Genomic DNA, 25,546 nt, shown 5'->3' on the forward strand with positions numbered 1-25,546 from the left:
TGCAGGAATGCTCGCTCATAAGTATGAGCCCCTATAGTGTTGCTTTGACATCTGCGCTACACATGTGTGCCATCCATAAAACTGCACTAGGATCACTTTAATCGTTTTACATGCACACTAAAATGCACAACCTGTGGATCATCGTAGAGCTTCCTGGATTGTGTCATTAAAGCCAGGGCAAAACGGTGAAAACCAAATCTCCATCTACAAGAGACCGGATAAACACATAACAGCAGATGACCTGGAGCATGTCGGTAATGGCTCACTACTCGGAATCTGTATTCGCCCTGCCATCTCTGCTGAAAGACAATAACCTTTCGCATAAATGACAGCGCACTCCTGAATCCCAGTTTAAGTGGAAAATGCAGTTAAATGCTTTTCTGTGTCTCATGCATGCAAACCCTGACATCTTTGTCACGCCTGAGAACGGCAGCGGACATCTGAGACGCCGTACATAAGCGATAGGTGACATAATGAGATGCACTCTCTGGATGGCTATAAAGGCTCGTGTCAACATTTATGCAAATAAAAATTTGGCAGCAAGTACATTATAACGCAGTGGCACTGACCGCTGATGATAAGGAGGTACATCTGAATTCTTTGATAAGAGTCCCTGTTGGGAAATTAATTTCGGCAGAGGACATTTGGTCCGTACAGAGCTGCGATGTAATTAAGGTTAAAAAGGAGGCTTCATACCAGGCATGGAAATTGCTTCCTTTTAAACGTATCTGTGAATCTGACAGGGGCTGGAACGGGGTGGACACGGGATATTCACAACATCGGCGTGCTGCTTTACTTTTTTATTTCATTTTCTTTAAATGATGCAGGACAGGAAGCGGTGACGCTGTCTAACAGCTCGACCCAGAAAGCAAAAGAAGAAGAAATCCTATATACATTTTCTTTTTTTTTTGCCTGCAAAACAGCTTGAGTCAGCTGAAAAATGGAAAAACGTTCAATCAAGTTTAGCAGACAACAAGGAGGAAGGAACAGCAATAAGTCATGGTTTTTATCTCCATCTCTGATATTGCATAATGCATTGTGTAGGCTCTAGTTTATATGCGCATACTCTCAGTATCCTTGAATACAATAGCTTGACCAGATGCAAACATATATGAGGAAAAAATACAAAGATAACCTTTTTTATAGTTGCTTCTGTGGTACGTGGAGGAAAGAGCAATGTAATAAAATACAATATAATGTTCTGCAAATATGAAATTACCTATGATTCTGTTCCAGAAGCACACACTGTTTTATATCTGAGCTCGAGCTGAGCGCTGCTCAAGACATTAAGTGAAACAATACACCTCATGTGCAGCGATAACCATCTTACAATAGCATGCCAACTAATGACGCAAACCAAGCTTTGATTTACGGGTCGTGACTTAACGTTATAGCCGGAGCACAGATGCCAAGCATAAAAATCAATACGACATTACTTGCATGGAGGCCGGGCAATAGGGGACGTTGAGGTGTAGATATTCTTAAATAAGACAGCTGACATGACAGACATACTGTGTGCTCTGAAATGGCAAAGCCCGCTGCTTGATATCATCAGGCTGCAAGACGTTTTCACCGAAAGGGGGACACGAATGTTTGGCATGGAGGGCTGAGGCGAGGCACGGCTGACAGGACTCTGTGCATGAGTAGATGGATGGACGGACAGCTGGCGATGCTGAACATTTTTCAGCTTTCTCTTTGCATCATATCGCAGCGTTATACTCGCTTTCCTCGCCCGAGTTGGCAATTTAAAATGGGAACTGAAGGGGTCTTTCAATAAACTGCCCGGTAAAGCCTATTTATCGACGCTTCTCCAATGCAATGATTTTTTTTCTTCGCGTGGACGCTTTTGCAAATCCCGGTATTTCTCCAGCTCATGGGTCTAATCAATGAATTGCAGCCGGCAGATAGCATCAGACTTATTGTTTTTGTCCCAGCGTGCTCATCCTTGGCTCAGTGATGCACACGCTGCAGAGACTGATTTATTTTTTAATTTCAGTGATTTTTGTGTGTCTTTTTTGTTTTCTGGTTAAACACAAATTTAAACAAATTAAGTTTTATAACCCTGAGCACTTTTTAAGGTGGAAGGTCAAGTGACATTTTGAAGCTGTAATGAATACAGTACGTTTTTTTTTCTAGCCTATTCAATTTACAGTGTGCTATTTGAAATGCTGCACATAAGAGCTTATAAAACCGGTCATTTAAACATCACTATGAGCACATGACGGTGAGCCAAAGCAAGGCTGCCTCGCACCTTTTAAGCTGCAAAGCGGAGAAATTTTATCTGCTGAGCCAAACGTGAGCCGACAGTTTTTAATGACTTTTAAATATTATTGCCTTTATTGTAGTCATCTGCTCCTGATTGAGGACATTAGAGGTAAAGTGGTAGGGTAGTTTTTTTTCACCCCCATTCTCCCTTATGATGTGATCATACCGTGCAGTCCCTCAGGGCGCTTTAAGGAAAAGCGACAACACCGATACCATGAAAATGCCAGCATGCCCCATTCACAGATATTAGCCTCAATGGCCTGGATAAGATGCCATGCTAAAACCCCTGCTGCGTGTATGTGTGCGCGTTTCTGTGTGTCAGCCTCTTCCGATTCTATGCTCCTTTAAACCACGGGCCGACCCCCTGCCGCGCCGTACGTCTTAATCACTCCAGGGGCGTGCAGGAGACAATGCCTCACTGTTTATGTGACAAGAATATAACCGGGTACGTACGACAGCGCGGGTCGCAGTCAGTGTTTATGAATGTGCGTTTATGTTCCGACTCTGTTATGGTCTGGTGACAGCATGTGAATGGGATCCCCGTGCTCCCACCCCACCCCTTTCTATCATTAAAGATGTGTGTGTGTGTGTGCTGTGAAGGCCAGAGGTTGTCTTATGAATGGCACCAGGCCCTGACCTTGCTCCTAACGCCCCCCGCCCTTCCTACACACCTGATTATTCTCAACCAAGACAATATCAGACATGCGCTTCATGGTGCCCAGGTCAGAGGTCATGTCATTAGTGCCATTATTTTCTGCTTAGAACATTACTTTCCCCAGGACTACCCCCCTCCACTACACTCCCAACACTTCCTGTCTCTGCAGCTTAATACTTCAGCGCGCTGTGCCCCAATGAATGCCTTTCTAAAGGTTTTTTCTTTTCCCCTTCGTCAGCAGGTGAAGACACTCTGTTTTAATAATAGTGGCAGACGTAGGGTTTTTAAAAACACTATGAAACATTACATAAGGCAACTTCTGCTGTACTCCGCTGAGTTGAAGTAAGTGGTTGTGGGAGATGAGGCACCTTTTTGCATTTAATGTCTTTATCCCGTCACAGTGGGACAGTCCATTAGGTGAAGGAACATGTGTGGATAAGCACAAAGTGTAATATTACAGACTTTAGTTAAAGGATAAAAAGGAATATACTCCAAGCAGCCACAACATTAAAACAACAAAAGCTGAACAATCTAAATGCTATTTTCACCTGGGATTTTGGCTTCAACAACAAATAAGCTGCTGCTGCTGAATGCGATTTTGAAAACTCAAAATTCAAATTCAAATTTTATTTGTCACGTACACAGTCATACACAGTACGATATGCAGTGAAATGCTTGGACAACTGCTCGTGACCTAAAGAAAAAAAAAAAAAAAAGGAAGAGGCTATGAATAAGATAGGAAATAAATATGAAAAATTAAAAAGGGTAAATTTAACTAGGAGGGAATAAAATATAAATTAAGGTTAAAAATGAAATAACTGTACAACACAAATTAGAATGAAGGGTAAATTTAACTGGGAGAATAAGATAAAATATATAAATTAAAGTTGAAAATAAAATAACTGTACAACAAAATACACAATATAGAAATATATAAGAATGTATGAAGAAATATAAATAAATATATACACAATAACAGCAGCTGTACAAATATTAACTGGAAATGAAGAATATAGTGACCAGTGTTGTGCAATCCACATTATGTCTTGTGCAGTGCAAATATGCTTAAAGTGATTTAAGTGATGAAGTGAAAACAATGTCCAGAAAGTCCAGTGTGTGTGTAAGAACCATATGTGTGGGTCAGGACTGTGTGGTGGTGTGATTGAGAGACCGTATCGCCTGCGGGAAGAAGCTCCTCCTCAGTCTCTCTGTGTTGGTCTTCAGGGAGCGGAATCGCTTTCCTGACCTCAACAGAGAGAACAGTCTGTTGTTGGGATGGCTGAGGTCCTTCACGATCTTCCTGGCCTTGGTCCAGCACCGCCTGCTGTAGATTGAGTGCAGGTCAGGGAGCTCTGAGCGGATGGTGCGCTCAGCTGACCGCACAACCCTCTGTAGAGCTCGTCTGTCCTGCATGGTGCTGTTCCCGAACCAGGTTGAGATGTTTCCCGCCAGGATGCTCTCTATGGTGCACGAGTAAAAGTTCCTGAGCACCTTGGAGGGCAGTCGGAAGTCTCTCAAGCGTCTGAGGTGGTAGAGACGCTGTTGGGCCTTTTTCACCACGGTGTTGATGTGACAGGACCATGACAGGTCCTGCGTGATGTGAACTCCGAGGTATTTGAAGCTGTCCAGTCTCTCCACTGGGCACTCGTTGATGACGGGGGTCCGGTAGTTCCTCTCCTGCTTAGTGCTGAAGTCCACTATCAGCTCCTTTGTCTTACTGACGTTTAGAAGGAGGTTGTTCCTCTGGCACCAGTTCTCCAGATTCCTAATCTCCCTCAGGTAGGCCGTCTCGTTGTTGTCAGAGATCAGGCCCACCACGACGGTGTCGTCAGCAAACTTGATGATGGTGGTGGAGCTGGTAGTGGCCACACAGTCATATGTGTACAAAGAGTACAGCAGGGGGCTCAGAACACACCCCTGGGGGGTTCCAGTGCTGAGAGTGGTGGAGGCTGAGACATGTCCGCCCATCCTTACTGCCTGTGGTCTGCCAGTTAGGAAGTTGGAGATCCACTGACACATAGATGAGCTGAGTCCCAGATGCTCCAGCTTGGTGGTGAGTGTGGAGGGAATTATGGTATTAATTATATGGTATTATGGTATAAACTCTTCTTTAACCTGTTTTGTTTTATTCCTGAGTTTTGTTATTACTTCCTATCCTACCACTCTGACGCACCCTGTTGTGTTAAAGCACTGTGTGGTTTGATAAAGTTAATTATGGTATGACTGTAGGCTGCTTTATTGATCAGCGGTGTCATCATCTCTGAAATTTTCCAAGACATCTAAGTAAGAAGTATCATTCTCTAAGGCTGTGGGCAAGTCACACAGAGACCTCTGGCGTGACATGGCGTTTTAGCATGTACACATTCTGACATCCACCCGATCTCGATGCCTGTTGCTGTAATGCTAACAATTTCTCCTTCCTTGAATCACTTTGGGTCCAAATTTTCAGATAAAGTTACTTATTCAGCCATTTTTACTGTTCCCACCACATCAAATTTAAAAACAGCTGTTCACTTTTTAATTAATGCTAATATCTTAATGTATCTATAGTGTAAAATCTATACTATTAAATGAAATATTAGCATCGCTGAAGGCTAGATTCTAACTACATTGCTGGTTTGAACTGAACTGTGCATAACGACATTGAGCCCACATGGTAACATAGAAAAAGAAGTATTTTCAAGTAAGGATATGAATATCTTTGGGAAGGTTGTTTGTTATTTATTTATTCTTGACCTCGGGACATTCAGAAAATAATGTAAGAATAATGTAAACCCAAGGTCTGGATACTGGCTACAGCATCTCAGTGTCTTCAGTGAATGGAGTCACAGAGCCAAGGGAAAGATTTATTTTTTAAATCTCATTTTCATGGTAAATATATTTTTCCTGTTACATTTATTAAAAGGAAAAAATTACGTCGTCTTTGCTGCTTGAAACATACCAGCGTTTAACAGAGAGAGAGAGCCTAAAACGAGTGCAAAACATACATTTTCTTTGAATCCATTAATGACGACGAGAGATTTCCTGCTCAGTCTAAAGTCAAGGTTAGCCCTTTTCGAGAGCACAAAACTGGAACTTCATGTTCAGCTTAATCAAGGTGACCACCGGGATTTATTAGTATTCACTGACAAGAAGGAGTCAATGCACACGCCTCACAGCAATTTACTGCACTCCTCAACAGGAGAGATGTAACTTTCTTTCTCATTAGCCGCTGCAGACACTCTTCCACTCTTTTATTTACCTCCACCCCTCAACCTTCCTCCACAATAGCACAGAGGATGGGCTGCCAGATGATAGCACCTTTGTCTGAGCGGCTCTGCGTGGCTACCGGAGGGACCCGTTTTCCTCCTCGCAGAAGCTTGTCATCTATCATTACTTGAGGCGGCCTTGAGAATGATTCTGGCAGACAGCTCAAGCTTACCGTCTGGGGGCCCAACATAAACAGCACACTGCTGGGCAAACAAGGGTGATGATGACCATTATTTCCCAAGATATGTGGTTTAAAAAGCAAACAAACAAACAAAACTTTATTGAGTTTTGTTGGCAGGCAGTGCAACATTTCTGATCATTAGAATTCGGTATTTTCTTTTTCCTTTTCACATGTTGCTGTGTGGATTTAGGGCACATCCACACAAAGAATGTCTGGAGCAGATAAAACACTCTAGATCTCTAACTCTTTTTGGTTGAAATTTGAACAGCAGCATTCAGAAACAAATAACCACACCATGGCCCCATGAAAATGCAACTCAGCGTGCTACTCTGAGCTGAATGTGGTGCAGTTTGTTTGGCGTAAAACAGTCGTACCAACTAATGGAAAAATCCCCAAACCGCTCTGAGCTTTATGGGCACATGGAGACAGATGGTAACACCTTATAGCCAGCGGGTAACCACTAGCTGTAAGATATTCCCATAGACACTTTCAATTAGTGGGTAGATGGGTTAAATGCAGGGTATCAAATAGTGGCCTTCAAAGGTTTAAAGACCATTCTTGTAATATCACCGAAAGCAAAAGATTACTGTTGGATTACTGATTAGTAATCCAACAATTAGTTTGGACTGGAGTATAAATACAACATAATAAGGCAAAGGTGACTATGGCTGTTCTAGACGACCAACACTATCACAATGGCCTGGTGTTTAATTCAAATAAAAGATTTTACTATTTAAATACATAGAGGGTGGACATATTAATAAAAATAACTCAATCTTTGACCAGTTGGGGGTAGGGCTGTGCGATATGACCAAAATCTCATATCCCAATATAAGAATTCTATCGTCCGATAACGATATAAATCACAAAAATGTAACATTTCCTGTAAATTCTGTGAATCTCGGGCAGCTCGACTTGCGTGAAGTGTTTCCAGCTGGGCGTCGTGTAGCTGGAGTCGAGTGTTTTAACCGATGCATGAAACGATACATTTTTAGACATAAGTTGTAACAGCCGCCGTTTTCTTTGTGAGTATTTATTACACGGCGTGCTGCGGGGAAAAGCCTGTTCTAAGGTTTGAGTCTAAGGTTTATTTTTTAGCACCTGACGGCTCTTTTTTAATTCTCATCCATAAATAATCTGCATCTTTCATGTGATTCAGTTTATTTTGAAAAGTCTCAACAGGATCTTGAGCTTTATTGTGAAAGGCTTATGTGGAACATAAACAAGCGGACACGCGATGATGTTACCGTCGTTGTTGCCAACGACAACGCATAAAAACAGGCGCTTGTCCGTCCGTAGTGTGGTTAAAAAAAACAACTATTGTAGTCGTTTAAAGGAACTCCTAAGGTATTCGTTTATTTTATTTTTTTTAAGTATTAGAAGGTATTAAGAGTTTCTTAAAAAGAGGAAAGAAAATGCAGAAAGGTCAAAAGTAATGAGCTGCTTAGCCATGAAGCTCCCAGCATGCAGTTTTTGTGCTGATGCTAATGCTAGAGGAGGTTTTAAGCCCTGTGGTTACTGAGTCAGGAGAACACTGGTGACTTTCACCAACTAAACACCTCAGCACTCAGTGACCCCACTAAGTAACTTTACATGATCTTTGCAATAATAACTCCTACTGCTGATCAAGTAATATTTAGGAGACAAACTGACTTGGCAACAGTGGCCTCGTATTTAGTGCGCTCTGTAGAATGACTGAGTCTTTTCAAATGTTTGGAAGGGCAGACAGCATGGCCACCTGGGACTGGGACCAGAAACACCAAGGCGAATTTAGATGAAAAGGGGCGGTCCAATTCTTTTGTCCATGGAGTGTAGTCTTGAAATGACTGAAACAAGTCAATAAAATCCTGCAGTGCAGCGTTTGCTGATTTCTTCACGTCATCCCCAAACTAATGCAATTATAACTTGTAAAAAAGAAGCGATCACAAAAAAAAGCAACTTTATAAATGCTAACAGTGCATCAGTGATGATCTCTGGATCTGGATCTCTTGCCACCTTCGAGCAGCACAATGATCACACAAACAAATAACAGGCCTTTCACACTTTCATCACAAGGACTGAGGACAGCTGAGACATTTCTCGCCTATTAATATCAAGTAAATTGAGAAGTGCAAGTGTAAATTGGCGTTATAGGTTGCCAATTTCGTCGGCTACTGTAAAATACGACTTAAATTTATTCAAGTGAAGTTTTCATTACATGAAGCAGTATTCATAATGAATCCATACACTGACAGAAGCTAATTTCTAAAGGATTAAGCATATCAATCTCACTGTCACCGAGTCCCTTCTTTGCTCAGATTTCTCTGACAAAGCTATAACTCCTTGCCAGAATTTTTTAGGCCGCGTTAGCAGCTCCAAGAATGCCTGATAATATCTCAACCCACTCAAATCTCAACACTTGAACACTTTAAGAAAACCTTTCCCGAACAGCACTTGTATTTTCAATCTGCTGCATTAGACTGACCAAAATGTAAACACTCTACTCCACACCTGGCCCACTGTGAGCTGTGGCAGAGCATTTCTGTTACTTAATAACTAAGCAAAGAAATTCCTGATGCACAAAAGCCCAATGTTACGCTCAACTGGTAATTACCAACTCGTACACTACTTGAACCAAAAAGTGGTAAACACCGGTGGTTAAAAATTCCAGCTGTGTTATTAGACTTCAGCACATGATGGACTGCAGGGAACGGCCTATAGCACCGAACTAAATTTTACCTCAGACTACAACACACAAGTTGCAACTGTGATCAAAGGGGAGGCATTTAAAATGCATTGAGGAGTACAGATGATTTGCCAAATCTAAAAGCAGGATGATTGTGGGCCACCTTCCACAAACCCAACACCATCGAGTGATTTTACACCTGGAGCACCCCAGTGAGATATGAACCCAGCAAAGAGCACACGTAATGAGCACCGTTCATTAGTGATGCACTGACCCAAGACAGGACATACACATAATCACACACACACACACACACACACACACGAAACCCCGCCTCGATGCCTGTGGCGCCCATGCCTGGTCACCTCGCTCCGGGATCAAAGCCAGTATGTTGTTCTAATCAGTCCTCACAGTGGGCAACCCCATTAATTCAATTCTATTTCATCAGCGGTGAGCAGACCACCGGAGGGGTCTGCACATTCCTGGGGTCCCGCGGTCCAGGAGTAATCCTATCTCTTAATGACCCGAGATCAGACTCTAGCCCAAGTAATTGCTTCGAGACCAACTTTGTTTTGCTTGCCGACATAACTGCGAGATCATCGCGGGAAAGAAACAAAGACAGACACAACTCATTTTATGGACACGGCAGGGAAGTCAAGCAGAATTAATGACACCATATATCAAGTAATTCCAGACAATCAACCCCCCGCCAAACCAGGCCAACACTACACGTTATGCACAGTAAGCTGTATCAAACAATCAAGGTTTTGTCAGCTCGCATTAGAGCATAATCAGATTAGATTTTTATAGCCCTTCTCCTCTGCAGCAATATCGTTAGTAAAATTTGTGAAATTAAAATGGCTCCAAAGAGTTTCCATGGAAAAAAACAAAACAATAAAAAGACATGGCAGAATATGACTGACTCATGTTTTATTGTGCTTTTGTATTATGCCGTGTGGCTTGTCGGTGGCATAATAAGATGTTTATTGGGACTTAAGATAATGAGCTTTTCCTATCTTACCGTACCTTTGGTCTCTTGTGGATGGGGATGCTCATCACAGACAAATTAGATCTTTTGAGTATTGCTGTCTACACCTGCAGAAACAATAACAGTTGGTAAATGGGAAGGCTTTGAGAAAAAAAAAAAAAGCACTGCTATAAACGTGGTCCTAATACTCTGGTGTTCTCAAAAATTAATAAGAAACAGGTTTCCATTCACTCACAGAGTATGAAAGTGAGGACAGATCTACACACAGACATACTATTAATGGCTCTACAACAGTCCCGAGAGAATATCGGAGGTCAACAATAGACAATTGGCAGTGGGAGACAGCCAAACTAAACATATATGGCTGGAAAGCTCCTTGGGATTAGTAGCAAACAAATGTCTGAGTGAAAATGTGAGGAAAAAAAACCTTCCAATAATACACAAAAGTGAAAGCTCTGCTCTTTTTGAGATGACGACAAAGGAGTTTTTGCATGGGACGTGACACTTCAAAGGGCCTCATTGTCACACGTAACAACAGAGCTGGTGTTGGTAAAAACAGCGATCATCTGACTCCTCGACGGTGGCAGCCTTTGGAAGTCACCACGTCTCCTTCTTTGTTTGTGTCTGTCTGTTTATGAAAGAGTACGTGCTTCTGTTTGGAATCTATGCACAATGACATTTTTTTGCTGAAAACAAGTGAGGGGGGGGGAAGGAAAAAAAAAACTTGGTAGACATCTTTTTATCACCGCAAATAAAAGAAATAAAGATCAATTTGGCAAACAAAGAGGCTTTAAACAAAACAATCTATGGTGTCGGGATTTTGTTGTCTTTTTGAAAAAAATTTCATGACCCTTTTGCACGGCAGCGTACAATTAAAAAATAAAGAGTATAATCACATTTTTGTGGATTCTCTAATATCTGAAGACGGGGCTTCAACAAGCAGATATCCACCGCAGGTCACGCAGGAGCCGTTTCCACAAAATGTTAGGTGAATTAGCTGATGCCCCTGCAGCACACAATAGGAGATGACGCAATCCCACTACCACATTTACTCAGTTACGGTTTAGATAAGGGTCTTGCCTTAGTACAGGTAGAGCACAGGAAGACTGTTTCCTAACTGCGTACTGGACATCACACAGGCTTCGTACAGACTAGAAAACTGGCAGATTAAAGGATGTCTGATCCGACTGCGCCAGATATTGTCAAAAGCACTACTGTCATGTAATATATATAGTATATACGTATACATACATTTCTCAGAGCAGCCTACATAAACCACTATGCAATACAGCCACACTGAACTTTAAGAGCTGCCAAAAAACCCTCTTGTTCTACTTTCACAAAGAGCATTGCCTTTTCTTTTTACCGACACACCAAACATGCACTGACATCGTAGATGACGCAGTGTGAGAAAGAACAAAAAGTTAAATTAGGCTCCCTTCATCGGAACAAAAAAACACTTCTGTTTACACATTTCTGCAAGTCCACATAAAACTCCAATACAAACGAAAACGCGCTGTATTTAAAAACACTGTTGGTGCCCTTTTATCGCTGTGATTGTTAGACAACCGATAATCACAGCATTTGTGTACACATTTTTGATGTGAAGCTACATCTCTCTTTTCCTTTACTGTCCCTCTGTGAGCTATGCCACAAACATTTTCTTCTCCTTCAAAATAATACACCGATATAGGTATATTAGTTCCCAGGATGGGCAGAGCAGACGGGGAAACGTTTTCAAAAAGGGAAATGTTATTGAATGCTCATTTATCCTGTTTCGCTGACACTTCCACCGAGTCACGCGCATCACGTCAGACTTTCTGCAGGGCTGGATCTTGAGTACATTTTGTCTTTTTTTAAAGATGAAACACAGTGAATGAAAGCTTATTTCTTTATTCTTGGGGTGAAGGGAAGGAAAAAAAGTCTGATTGCATTTGTGATGTTGTGCAGGAATGGAAAGGGCTACCTTGCCAAATCGTTCTCGAGAGGATGATAAAAGACAACAACTCGCTGGGTTTTAAACATTTTTTTCCACCATCAATTTATGGGGCTAAAATACATCTGCTGTTGCAGAGTCTAAAAAAAATAAATAAAATTTGTGACATATGGCTGTTTATGTAACAGTGCCAAAATAATCCAGAGTGAAATCTCATTAAAAGTTAGAACACAACCAAGTGTGCATATATAAGAAGTATATTTTAAGAAAGTCATAATGAATATGCACCCGAATATGATGTGTTTTGGTGCCACCACCCATTTTCTTTATGGAACGTAAGATTAGAATTTTAACGACATAAACAGTCAATAACTTCCAGGCAATATTGTATATATTGAGTTTGATGTGACAAAAATTACCAATACTTATTATCCGAACCAAGCGCATTGGCACTGGTGTGTAAACGAAAACCTTGAATTTCTTTCTCGTATTTTTTTTTTTAAAAAACAAAATGAGTTGAACCCCCGTAGGAGAAATGTTTACTTTGGCATGAAATTAGAGATGTTTTCCATTAACTCCACACAAAGGAACATCATTAACCATCTCATTGACTTCTCCCTATAGATTTATATTTGCTCTCTTCCTCTAATTGTCTACGCATTTGTGATGAAATTCGAATACTTGCAGTCCAAAGGCCACTCCTGAATGACATTTAACATACTTAATAACCTTAAAAATGAAAAATATCACTGGGATAAAAAGGTGAAGCGGTACAACTTTCAGTCACTCGCTGCCTTACTCAAATGATGTACAGAAAAAGTTCTACCGTGTCCGTTATTGTAAACTTGTCAGAATGAACCCCAGTTATAAATCATCTACGTAATTATCAATTGATTGAAGCAGCTAACTGTGAAAACCACATGGAAGTATAATACATCAATTTTAATGACATTTCTTAATCAGAACGCTGAGCAATCAGCAGAGACCAATTAAGGCCTGAGAGATAGAGACCCGCCATTAATAATCACACTTGGCTGCCATCACATTGGCTCCATTCTCAAAAGGGTGTTTGAGCAGTTTTGAAGTGGACTATTCATTTCAGGGTAAAGGTATTGCCGCAAGACTCGAGAGCTGCAGCAGGAACAGGAAAGCAAAGTAAAAAGAGTACGGCAAAAAACTGCAAATGCCGAGCAGCTTCACGTTATGGCCACGCCGTCAAATGACTGGTGTGACTACAGTTAAAAAAAAATTCTCTCATAAAAATCAAAGGGCTTCTTTTCCAAGTGGCAATGAATTCTTGTCCACAGAGGAGGGAATGGATAGGCCTATCTTACAAACGCTGAGAAAAAGAAAATGTCTACCCTTCAAAGCTATAAAACCACAGCGGGGCCCACGGGCACAGAGCAATGACAGATATCTTTACAATGCCACCTTCATCTGCAGCCTTATTAACGTTATGGTCAGTTTTATTGCGGACAAAGTCTGTTCATCTTTGAATGCAAAAACAGCCAAGCTGCAACGCATAAAACGTACCAGGGGCACAGAGACCAAGCAGCAACACTGCCCTTTATGTCTTTCCAAGCAGGAGTTTTCTTCTCTCTGATTTTCACTTTGCATTTGCTTGGCTGCTGATATGAGTGGCAATTGCCTGACTTTTAAGTCTACTCCAATGAACTGTGTCCATGTAAAGAGAGGTTAAACAGCCAGGGTTGCATCTGAGCGAAGGCAGTTGTATAACCAAAGTCACTGTCATTGGCGTTTCCTTTTTAAGCTTTATGCACTAAAATCTTTCTCACGCACAAAGTCTTGAATGATCAGGGCCCATCATATCATAAAGATGTCACACTACCATATTATCCTAATAACAAACTTCCCTCTCAGACTGCAGGCTTAGTCTAAAGCATTTAAAAGTAAAATGGGAGGCAGACCCTTCAGCTATCAGGCCCCTGTCCTGTGGAACAAGCTCCCAGTTTGGTTTTGGGAGACAGACACCCTGTCCAGTTTTAACTCTTCGATAAAGCTTATAGTTAAGGCTTGATTAGGTGACCTGAACTTTGCCTTAGTTATGGTGCTGTAGGCTCAAACTGCTACAGCAGCAGTCCCCAACCTTTTTTGCGTCACAGACTGGTTTATGTCCGACAATATTTTCACAGACCGGCCTTTAAGGTGTCCCGGATAAATACAACAAAATAAAACCAGAACCAGAACAGTACCAAAAAAGAAGATTTATTCATAACACACGGGGAAAGACCCAAGGAAACCAAGTTAACGATAAAAACGATTTAAAAAACTGATAAAAATGCAGAAAAACACAAATTTCACCTCTGTGCTACACGACTTCAAGTGAGGCACTGAGCACTTCTGTTCACTCCCCGTGTGTTTATATGCCACCAACATATCGTTACATTTTTGTCTTCTTACTGTTGATTTAGACTTATGCAGTGAATCTTTGCAGAGTGTGCGACATAACCTACGTAGGTGGTTGAAATCGTTGCCAGCACTCATACTTTTGTGTAGCGTTTTATGTATTAATTACATTGTGGTCGTGTTTTATATGCGGTGCCAGACACGACACAAACAAATAAAATGCTGGTACATTTTTCCCATCCTGCGCCCCTGCTCTTTGTTGTGGTCATTTTCTTTTTGTTTTCCTTTTTTTTGGAGGGGGGAGGCAAACATATTTGTCCCTTCAGATTTTCCACTTCTTTGTAAATTCCCTCACGCCCATTCTGACGGTTTCAGCGACCTCCCTCCAGGAATTCGCTGCCATCTGAGTCCTTATATTGGAGCAATGATTATCATTCCTTATTGAGGCAATGATTGTTATTCTCACTGATAAATTAAAAAGCTGTGGTGAAAAAGTAGTCGGAACACACAGGAGTCATCAACAGTGCTGAACAGGCCAGTTGCATTAAGACATGTAGATATGATTTCTAGGGACGTTCATGTCATGTTACGGCATAAAGTTTCAGAGGGGTTTGCGGTTACAATGTACCTATGATGTAGATTTAAAACAAAGTATAAAGTATACCCTACGAGTCTGTGTCTCTCTTTTCTCTTTCTCCTTGACTCTCAACCGATCACGGCGGATAGCCACCAATCCCTGAGCCTGGTACTAACAGTGGTTTTCTTCCTATTATAAGGGAGTTTTTCCTTCCCACTGTTGCCAAGTGCTTGCTCGTTGGTTGTCAGGCTTTTATCCAAATATACTAAATTCATTACCTTATGGCATAAAGTGCTTTGAGGCGACTGTTGTTGTGATTTGGCGCCCTATAAATAAACCTGAACTCAATTGAAAATTGAATAGAATATGAGCTAATGTCAATAGTCCAATTTTGATAATGTGGTGACCCACTTACACAGAGTTTAAATGAATAAAAACAGCCCCTTTTCCTTTTTAATTTATTGCTGGCTGTCATACGGTAATTACTAAATACAATTAATGACCCTGGTCATTGTGCTGCAGGTATTTATACAGAGAAAATCTACTGCCAACGTGAATTAATCAACAGGGGAGTGCATGCATCGCAGCATTAGGATGGCTGGGATGGTGCCAATATTTTATAAGCTGCTGTGGCCCTTGAAAGAATACATCCGAACTAATGCAAACAGGTTGTAAATAGGATAATATTACAGATCCACATCACACCACCTGTAAACACGTGATTTATGTACCCTCTTAACTCAAAAAGCCACCTTTTAACTCGCGCAGTTGGAGTATGCAAATCAGACATGGCTGTAAGTCACTGTTATGTATACTACAATTAATTGTGAACGATTTACATATTTAGTGCTCACTGCAGATAAATGATTCAGAGGCTTCCCCTCAAACAGATCCCTTCAAAATAAATGCATGGTGAAGGACGAAGTAGGAGTGGCATCCCCAGATTCAGGTAAGAAGATTACTGGGCAAACCCCGCTTTTAGTATATTTTCTTGTTAATACCAAGACAAATGGCAATTTAAAAAAAGAAAAGAAAAAAAATCCACCCTGAGGCACACAGCACATAGACTATACACTGCAGTTACAATGTGGCACCACTGAAATGACAGTGGCAAAGCTCAAATGGTTTTATTGTAAATTCCCATGGTTCTGAGACAAAAAGCAAGTGAAATGAGTTCAAGTGACTTCAGTGACCGGTGAAATTTGTTTTCCTCTTGAAGTAATTTGAAGTCTGGTTTGCCTCAAGCAGACAGAGTTAGTTTGAGTCTGACATTCCACCTCAAAACCTCTTCCAACAGGCCTCTCTTTAAGCTTGGCTTCTCCTCAAGGCAGATTCAATTATTCAATTTCAAATAAATGATTACATAATGTGTCCGTGTCCTTTTAAGGCCCGGTGCACTTCCCAAACAATGTCTGCTTTAGTCTCCTTTTTTTAACAACTTGGACATAGCTTGAATAGGTTTTGTATTACATTATAGATGATGTTTATTCCAAAGCAGAGATAAGATAGTGAAGTGCACCTTATTAAAATGAGTAAGGTTTATAAAAGGGATGCCTGGGGAGCTGTGGCCGTCAGCTGCGGTGCAGAAATATTCCTGTAGACAGGCTTAATGGGGGCCTGCATAAACAGGAGGAAAAATAGCAGTGGTTCTGTTGGTTGTGATGGTCTACAAGATAAAAAAAAAAAAAAAAAAAAAAAAAAAAAGATTTTCCATGCCTACCTCTTTCACAGCCCGCTCCCTCCCTTGATGGTGCAAACCTACGGCATCATCGCATGGGGCTAACAGGCTTAACCTGCCCCCTGCGGAGCCACTCACCACACAGCCGCCTCCCCGAGTGCAGCGGCCCTGAGATGTAGCCTCACAGGCTTGAGTCCAAACCAAATCCTCACCCCGTGTCCCCAAACATGTCAAGTGAATTTAAACACTCTATGTGGGTATTAGCATTAATGGAATGGTCTTCAGTTTTCCTAACAATGCTTTCTCTTTTTTTTTTTTTGGCAGGAGGACCAAATACTTTCAATGCCACATTGAACAAATGCAATCGGAGCTAAAGTTACTGGTAAATTTAGAATTTAAGTGCAGCCCTTGGCCCTGGTGTTATGGCCTAATGGCTCACAGCCTTTTGTGTAGGGTGGTTCAGATTCCTGGAAAGCATAGCTGTTTGACAACAAAACACTCATGCCACGTACTACATATTACAGCCACAGCAACACTATGACAACTTAACACTTTTAAAGTCAGCAGATTAAAGACCTAAAATCATTACACTAACAGAAATCTTACTGTTAGGTGTTAATATTGAAATATGTGAAAAAAATACAAATAAAACTGAAACATAAATGTATATTAAAGAACCTATTCAGTTAAACATTACCAAAATTCCTAACTTTCATAATCAACAACATAAATACAACAACAGAAACTAAGCTTTGAAAGTGATCTATTAAATCAAATCTCCATGGATGCAGGAGGTTCAGAGCTTAGTGCATTTTGAGACCATTTGAGTCTCTGAAAAGGGAAACTGCAGGCTTTTTAGAAATATGATACCAGCATCACTAGCCCTTGAGCGACTGTGTTCAAGAGGGCAGCTGAAGAGACTGCTTTTCATAGTTCACTGATCTCTAAAGAGCTTGGGAAGCACGGCATTTGCTCATGGCCTTATGCCCCGTGTGTTAGCAAGTATTTTATGCTTTGTAATGGCCAGTTATGCTAAATATTCAGCGGCATATTTAAACAAAGACATCACTGTCCCAGAAAACCAATAAGGAAAGTTTAAAGGCTCCCTTAAAAGCTGCGGGAGAATAATTCAGTACTATCGGCAAAGAAAAAACTTAATGTGGTAAGTATCTGATCCATCTTCATCTTTGTCCTTGAAAGGCATCTCCCCTGTCAGTATTTAGAATAGGATTTTAGTTTTCCCTGAGATGGTATTCAGATTTACAGCAAAAATGTTTTTAAAATGTGCGTTAAAAAGACGTTACAGCTACTTTTTTTTTTTTTTTTTTTTTAAATAACAAGTGTTACTTTTAAAACAACTAATGGAAAAAACCAAAATGCTTTGTGTTGGAAGGAAAACGAGGCCTTTTGGTCATCCTGTCACTGAAAACGCCTTTATCATGTTGATATCAAAGCAGGACACGGTAAACCAAATCAAGACAGATCAAGCATTCTCTCCACGCTTGCTATCAAGCTTGAATACACTAACAAACATGGCCAACACAAGCTGAAACCCATCTTGATCAATGAGAGACTTAATATTTGTTAAAGCACTGAGTTAAAGCAAGCTTGCATATGAGCCACAGAGTCATTAGCATACAGTGGAGCCCAGGTGGAGCTTGGATACGGCTGTTATCACGAACCGGGTGTAAATGATCTAAGGCTCTGCTGATACATGGCCTTAACATTGGTCTTGGGTGGTACAACTACAGGTGGACTGCTCCTGAAGGGACTCGGTTAATGCCCCATGGCTCAGACCACATTTGGAGGTGGTCTAGATGGGGATACCTCCCCAATCTTTAAACAGTCTTTAGACAAACGTGTCCTTGGACACATTAAAAGATGGCCTGCTCTAACTAACCTGCTCCTTTTCCAGCAACAAACAGCAAAACAGTTGGTGGAGTACACGTGGCAGACTCTTTCCTGCAAAAAAGCATTTCTGGATCCATCGAACAATTTTTAACCAGAACCAAATGCAAATCATCAAAAATATATTATTCTTCAATTTTTTAAACCAAGCATTCTAAACTTAATCACACAACTAACAAAACTACATATGTTTCTGTCAAATGAGGCGAGAGATTCATTGTCTTAATTATATGCAGACTGACCGTGTTAATGCAGCCAGTCAACCTCGAAAGCCCAATTCCACAATTCGCAATAGCCTGTCAGAGTGGGTCTAGATTTGCTTGACATAATAATGGGTAACGGGTCCAGTACCAAACTGAGCTAGGTAGGCAGGACTTTAATATTTAATGTAATAATATAATAATGCAGGACTCTTATTATTTTTATAAATGTGGAAGTAAAATCTGTTATAAAGTCGTCACCCCAGATGTTTGTGATGAAGCATGCCAGGTATGATGAGGACTAAATTCTTGCTCTGTGCTGCTTTTAACTGCAGCTCCCGTTGTTTCAGCATGACTGCTTGAAAAGAAAATCTAAAAAAACTTGCTAAGCAAACTGACCTTGAGGTCAAGTTCAACCTGTACAGAGATTCCATGCTTGCAATTTGCTAGCAGCACAAGACCCAAAAAAATTAACCTAAGAAAAAGGAAATAAATGCACTAAGAGTACAAAAAGCTACCCGAGTACCATCTAAGTGGCTATGGCAATTTAATACAGTGCTTAGTGAATTGAAATAACAGTTCAATTAACACAAAAACAGAAGCAAAAAAAGGAGCAATATTATGAAAACAGCTGGGTACACCGTGTTCAAAGGAGCCACTAGCATCAAAGGGTTAGCATGAAATGTATACATAATGTACTGCAAGCTTTCTTGCTGAAGGAAGTCTTTACAGTAAATACAGTAAGCAGTAGCATGCAATAGATTTATGTTTGTATTGACAGAGGAGAGACATTAATATTGTTTTCTAACTTACGACAAGAAAAGAAACCACTAAAAATATTTCCTGTAATAAATGATTTCTTTAACGAACAAAACCCATAATTATTTTTTTATTATTATTTTAAAAAATAATATCACATTTCAGAAACATAAAAAATATATATATTTATGAAATGCAGAGTGCATCAAAAAGAATAATTCAATTTCAAAGTGCTTTAGGTCAAGCCATTCACCCGTAACAATCGAAGCACATACAGTTAGAAAGAACGGATTCGTGACTTTCATGTGGTTGCTGGAAGGTGGCATAACAGCAGTGGCTACAGTGACCACAGACAAGTTTGACTATTGTATGGACATATGCAAGTGTCCGGAGAGGTATGCCTTGAGCAATAGTTAAGTTTTGTATGTAAAAGTTTATATTCAGCCATGTACTTTAAATTTTACTGCAATTTTCCTTTTCTTTTCTAAAAAAAAAAATTAAAAATTAAAAATTAAAAAAAAGTATTTTGAAATTGGATTTAAAAAAATTTTTAATACCCTGTCTGTGTGTGCTTAAAAAAAAAACAACAATATATAATCAAAATTTTATAAATCATTTAATAACGACAGTTGTGTCACATTAATTCAGTAAAAGATTTGTTAACAAGAAAATAAAAAGATTTTGAAGCTGCAGATATTATTGCTAAATTCAACTCACTGTCACCTGATTGTGTAACAGGCTACAAGAATCTGATTTCACATTTCAAAATCTCACATTTCAGATCCCAGTGTGTGGATACTGTTGTTTGAATATACTGGTGTTTCTAAAGGGGTGCACGTGTAACCCCCCCCCCCAAAAAAAGAATAAATAAATAAATAAAAAAAAAATTATTCACATACTCAAAGCAGCCTCTATGAACACGCAGAGAGAGCACAGTATAAATCTGCTAGAGCAATGTGATTACAGAAGAAAGGATACCCTCTTTAACCTTGGAGAAAATAGAGTTCATTGTGTGCCAAAGAGACAAAAACATGCACAACTGCTTTTCATTCTCATTTTGATTGGGGGCGGGCTGGTCCAGATTGGCCTTCTAATATCCACTGCTCCAACAGAATCAGCGTAATTGCCGGCTACTTTAATATTTTGCTTTGGTGAGCAGGCTGCGGATAAACAGAGGCATTACATGTACATTAGTTTAAAAAAAAAAAAAAGAAAAGAAAAGAAAAAGAACAAAAGGAGACACTGGAAATTACTTCGTCTTACCCAAACTGCTGCTGAATAGCTATATTTATCTGACTGCTGTTACATGAAAATAACTCAGAGCTTGGCTTTCTGCGGTTATATTTATTGGCAAATTTGGCACAGCTTCTGCTTCCTCGACTCCTTGAAATACACGGTTGATCACCGGAGGCAAAACCAAGTGTATCACAACTTCATCCAAGTACAAGAAAACACTGTACAGCATTTGATCCTTTCTACCTCCTTAGCCTGCATTTAGATCACACATCCCACACCGGTCAAATTATACATGCTTACCCCGTGTTCTCCTTCTTGGAAAACGTGGTGGAAAAAAAAATTATAATAAATGGCCTTGAGCTGCAGTTTTGTAATTTGCTGACCATAACAACAGGAGTCGTTTTTCGCTTTGCCTTTGCTAATAGGATAAATGCCTCTGGGTAATTTCTAAATGAATTCCTCCGGCCAAAGCGGTTCCCTAGACCAACCTAAATCACATTTGATATAGAAGGATTATCCCTGATTGAGTTTATTGCAAAGAAGCTTGTGACAAACTGAAGAGACGACAATACTTCCACAGAGGTAAAGCTTGCCTGACAATAAGGCTCTGTAGCTTAACACACGCTACAGAGTGTGTTAACACCTCTCCATGTAATGCTGCTGTGTGATCATCCACCTGCAGTGACTGGTTATCCCAAATGTGCAGAGCAAGAGTTCTCCCTCGAATGCAGCACGTGAGGCGAGAAGACCCCCGCTAAACACAGCAGCTCTCAGGCAAATGCATTGTCTTACCTTATCCAGTCCAGAGCTCCCCGTCTCTTCGGAGAGGACTAGCACTAAAGCCTCTTAATCCCTGCCTTGATTTGTGATAGCCTGCTAGGTTTTCAAATGTCATCAGCAGGGAAGTGTGTCCTGCTCCTGCCCCACATGCTCAGCCCATTAATACAATAACAAATGTTGGATGCATCTTCAGAATAGCAACGCACGCGCAGTCATGTTGGGTGGCCGTAGGCTACATCTATTTATATACAGTAAGTCAGGCTCGTAAACAGGGATCAGCACCGGGGGGGGACCATCCAGGAGGATCGACAAGTGTGCTGTTGGATGTGAGAGTTCACAATAAATCATGCTAAATATGGACTGCAGGCAAAATGTGATAATTCTGCGATCCATGCTTTCGCCTCTACAGTGCCTTCACACTTGCACAGGACAACATCTCCTGCCCGGTCAGAAGGTGCATTTGTAAAACAGCATGGACTCGATGATCATCGGGAACTTTCTGCAAAACACAGTGTCCTTCACAGCCAGTGCTCCACTTCACTTCACAGCACTGCACTGTAACAACACATGGGACTTGTCATGAGCAACGCTTAGCTGTTTGAAGGATGAGTCTTGCCTAGTGCAGGCTACAACTTTACACGCATCTGTGGAATATAATAACAGGATTTTATTTATTTATTTATTTTTCCTCAAATCCACTCCAGAGCCACAATAAATCTTTCCGTTACAATCTGTGCAGTAGTGGGATTTGTGCAGCTGTAAATTCAGAAGATGCACAACTGGGGTAAGTGACATTGAAATTTATTTCTTCTGCCAGGTCGTTTGCACATGATTAAAGGCTTCTAGGCAGTTTGTCAGAACATGACCAGCTGATTACACCTGAATTATTTTGGTGTATATATATATATACACACCAAAATAATTCAGTAATATGTGTGTATATTTGATAGCGTTGCTATAGTGACCAACTGTAAGTCCTAAATTGTTTGACATTGACGCAGACCACTCCTTTAAATTCCCAAACCTCGATCTGAGTCGTGAAGTTAGTTTTATTCGCCCTCCTCTTAACGGGAGCGCTTGCGCACAACGTGAGCGCCGTACACACCATTTGGTAGGCTATGGTCCTCAGCTAAGGACTGGCAGTGAAACTGATGATCCCCCTCATTCATTCATGATAGGACGAGTGAACTCCTGCCTTAACACAAAAGCGTGTAAAAAAAAAATTGAAGCAAAGGCGAGAGTCAGCGCGGTGTTTCTTCGCACCTCCGCTGACCGAGCGCTTACCTCCACCGGCCGCTCGCTGCTCCTGTCCCCCGGCGTTTGTCCTTGTTTCGCTCCGGCGCTGATTATGTATGAATGCTGTCTTTATCCCGCAAAGACCGCTGTTGCATTTTACAGCAAAAGGAGCAGCACAGTGCAGTGGCAGCGGCTGTGGGCCGGTCTGTAAGTGGCCTGCCTGCGCTCGGCTCTGCACGTCACCAAGTGGAGTAGACAGGACTTGGCAGACGGGCTTTCTGCGCTCTCTGCGCGGCGGCGGATCTGAGATGTAAGCGACTGCTTGGACGGACTGGCACACCGTGTGGCCACTTTACTCCCGATGCTGCTCCTCCCCTTTCACTTTGTTTCTCTCACACAAGCCCTACAGCGCCTCCCACCCGCCACTGTGTGCCATCGCACGTACCTGCAGAGAGCTGTGCTTGCACTCCAGCATCAGTGGAGCTGTCCTCGCAGGAGGTTCCTTGGATCATTATCAGCCATGAAGAGAGTTCCAAAGGTTCAATCGTATTCTTCTTCTATTACTTAGACAAGCAAGAAAACAAACTAATAATTGTATTATTCACTTAAAAAAAAGAAAAAAAAAAAAAACAGTGTTTGGGTGGTTACAGCTGAAATATTCCCAAACAATCTTCCCAAATAAGTCCAAATTACAGATGATAGGTGCACTAATGCTGGTTGTTCTTCCTTCCCAAAACCGCTGTAGCTTTCCCCGTCCTACCTGGTGCTTAAATGCTGGTAATTACATTCACTTAGCGTCCCGGTTGTAAAGCAGCCCCTGATTAGATGGCTAGAATGAAAATCAACAGGGCCCTCTCCAGCTTGATCCAAATTGCCTAAAATCAATGTCCTTTTTGCTTCCCTAACCACTTTTCCATGAGCACAATCAGCAATGTCACGCGATCAAGCAAAGGTGGGAAGAAATAATTACAGAAAGTCAAGAAAAGACAGCCCCGGCCTCTCACTGAGGACATTTTGATGCACCGCGGCAGGAAAAACACAGGTGTGGACGATAAATGAATTCCTATTCGGCAGATTTATTTGTTTTGATAGTTCAGCTTTATCTCGGCCCCTTCTGGGGACCGGCTACTTGTGGGGCAATTAACTCAGACAGAAACCTTCTTATCCACTGAGAACCTTTTAATTCTGGCCATATCTTTACAGCCTTCTAAAACTTTCAATTTGTCGCCCAACGTGATTATTTGTTCTTACCTGATGGATTATCTCCCTGTTAGTGGCACATGGCGCAGAATCCATTACAGTCTTTTTGGCTCGCTCTCACCAAGCTCCTCTTTCCTGCCTCGACTGCACTGTACAAATGCTTTCACTTACTTTGCTTGATTAGTTCTCCTCTCAAGACCACGTGGGCGTGTACGGTCTCTTTAGATTGACAACTCTATCATTTTCATATCAAGGCAGTTCAGTGTGATGTTTGGTGACATCTGATTTTTTTTTCCTGATGTAACTCATCTTCAGCTAGAGCAGGGGTCTAATCAGCCCCAAGTGAAAACACCTGCACCCTTTACAGGACCTAAAAGTATCTTATAAAGAGTATCTATGCAGGAGAGTTAACATGCTGGAGCAGGAAAACCCAGATATGGAAAGGAAACATGGCTGAATTTAGTTGCTTTGTTTTCAGGGTCAGCGCCACTGAATCTTCCTACCACTAACCGCTGTTACAGGCTCTTATACGCTGGAATAATGTCCCTTAAAATAAGAATTATGGCTGTTTATGGTTATAATACAGCACAACAAATGTTTTCCTTTATGATTTTGTATCAGAGTCTTGTAATTATTTGTTATATATTATCAGTTTTGGATGTTTTGTAGCAAAAGAAAAACAACAAAAAAAGAAGCTGAAAAGTATTAAAATATAGGGTTTTTTCAAGTGTTTATCAGCTATATGAATCAAAAGTGAGTGTTATATATAGCAGTTGAAAAGCATATCCATAGTATTTACAAACTACTTATCATAGTGTTTGATATTTAATCAGTAATAATGCATCATTTACTGTAACCCCCTACTGGAGCACAGTTATCACTCTTACTTAATGATTAAGTTTGTTGACATCATCTTATTCCCAGCATAGCTCAACCCAATTTCCACCTTAGGTCTAATCAGCCTGAGTAATTAAAACACTTGCACGGGTGTGCAAACCTATTCATTTGAAAAAATATTTATTAAAATGAAGTGGGGCAAAAAAGGGCAATATTTCACTCAGAGTTGTTGTGAGTTGCTTTCCTCCAAAAACGAATCATGGCTTCGCAGTAACCTCTGACAAGAGAACAGACTTGCATGTAGTGTGTAAAATCCTACGGCGTTAAAAAACTAACACAATTTTTTTACTTTCGGCAGAGCACAAATATCATGATCACTGGAATACAATTTAAGCGTATGCACTCCTCAAAATGCCTGGGTGAAATACTCGAGTGCTCTACACTCCAGAGACATCCTGCGTTGCATCAAAATGTCACACTTGGCAGAATAGATAGTGGGCCTTATCAGGGGTCAAATTCTATTTTGCAGTAATTTCAGAAGTCTTTCAGCTGTGCCTTTCAGCTATGGCAGCGAGTGAGACGGTGTGCAATGGTGTGTGCTAATTTGTTGTGGAGCCCAGTGAGCCAAATCGGAGCCTGCAGGTTGTACTTTGAATTAATCAGAACTTCTTACATTGTGCAAATAAAGCTTCCTATCTGAGATCTTTGTTTTTTTGGGGTGGAACGAGTCTCCCAGAGGGGAAAACTGGGTACGATGTACAATGATGGAGCAAGCTCTTAGCAACTTAATGGTGATGGGCTAACATGACTCAGAGTTCAGCAAGGGAGA

General features: G+C 40.9%; 1 protein-coding gene across 6 annotated transcripts in view; it reads right to left on the reverse strand.

Moving 5' to 3' along the window:
* klhl29 (kelch-like family member 29) overlaps positions 1-24,066 on the reverse strand; it is a 255,603-nt gene extending 231,537 nt beyond the window's left edge. For 2 of the 6 annotated variants that reach the window (XM_085248103.1, XM_085248100.1), the window contains exons 1-2: positions 22,729-23,008; positions 10,042-10,110 (exon numbers count right to left, since the gene is read on the reverse strand). The gene's annotated coding sequence lies outside the window, so the exon portion shown is untranslated. Of the gene's footprint in view, positions 1-10,041; positions 10,111-22,728; positions 23,009-23,125; positions 23,244-23,931 lie in introns of those variants that run through there. The other 4 variants (XM_085248098.1, XM_085248099.1, XM_085248102.1 and 1 more) reach the window with 3 other exon arrangements.
* Between the last annotated feature and the right edge of the window lie 1,480 nt (positions 24,067-25,546).

This window comes from Mchenga conophoros, linkage group LG15, assembly GCF_057382185.1.
Source record: "Mchenga conophoros isolate Kocher_MC1m ecotype Shallow Benthic linkage group LG15, M_conophoros_male_GT1.1, whole genome shotgun sequence".
NCBI lineage: Eukaryota > Metazoa > Chordata > Actinopteri > Cichliformes > Cichlidae > Mchenga > Mchenga conophoros.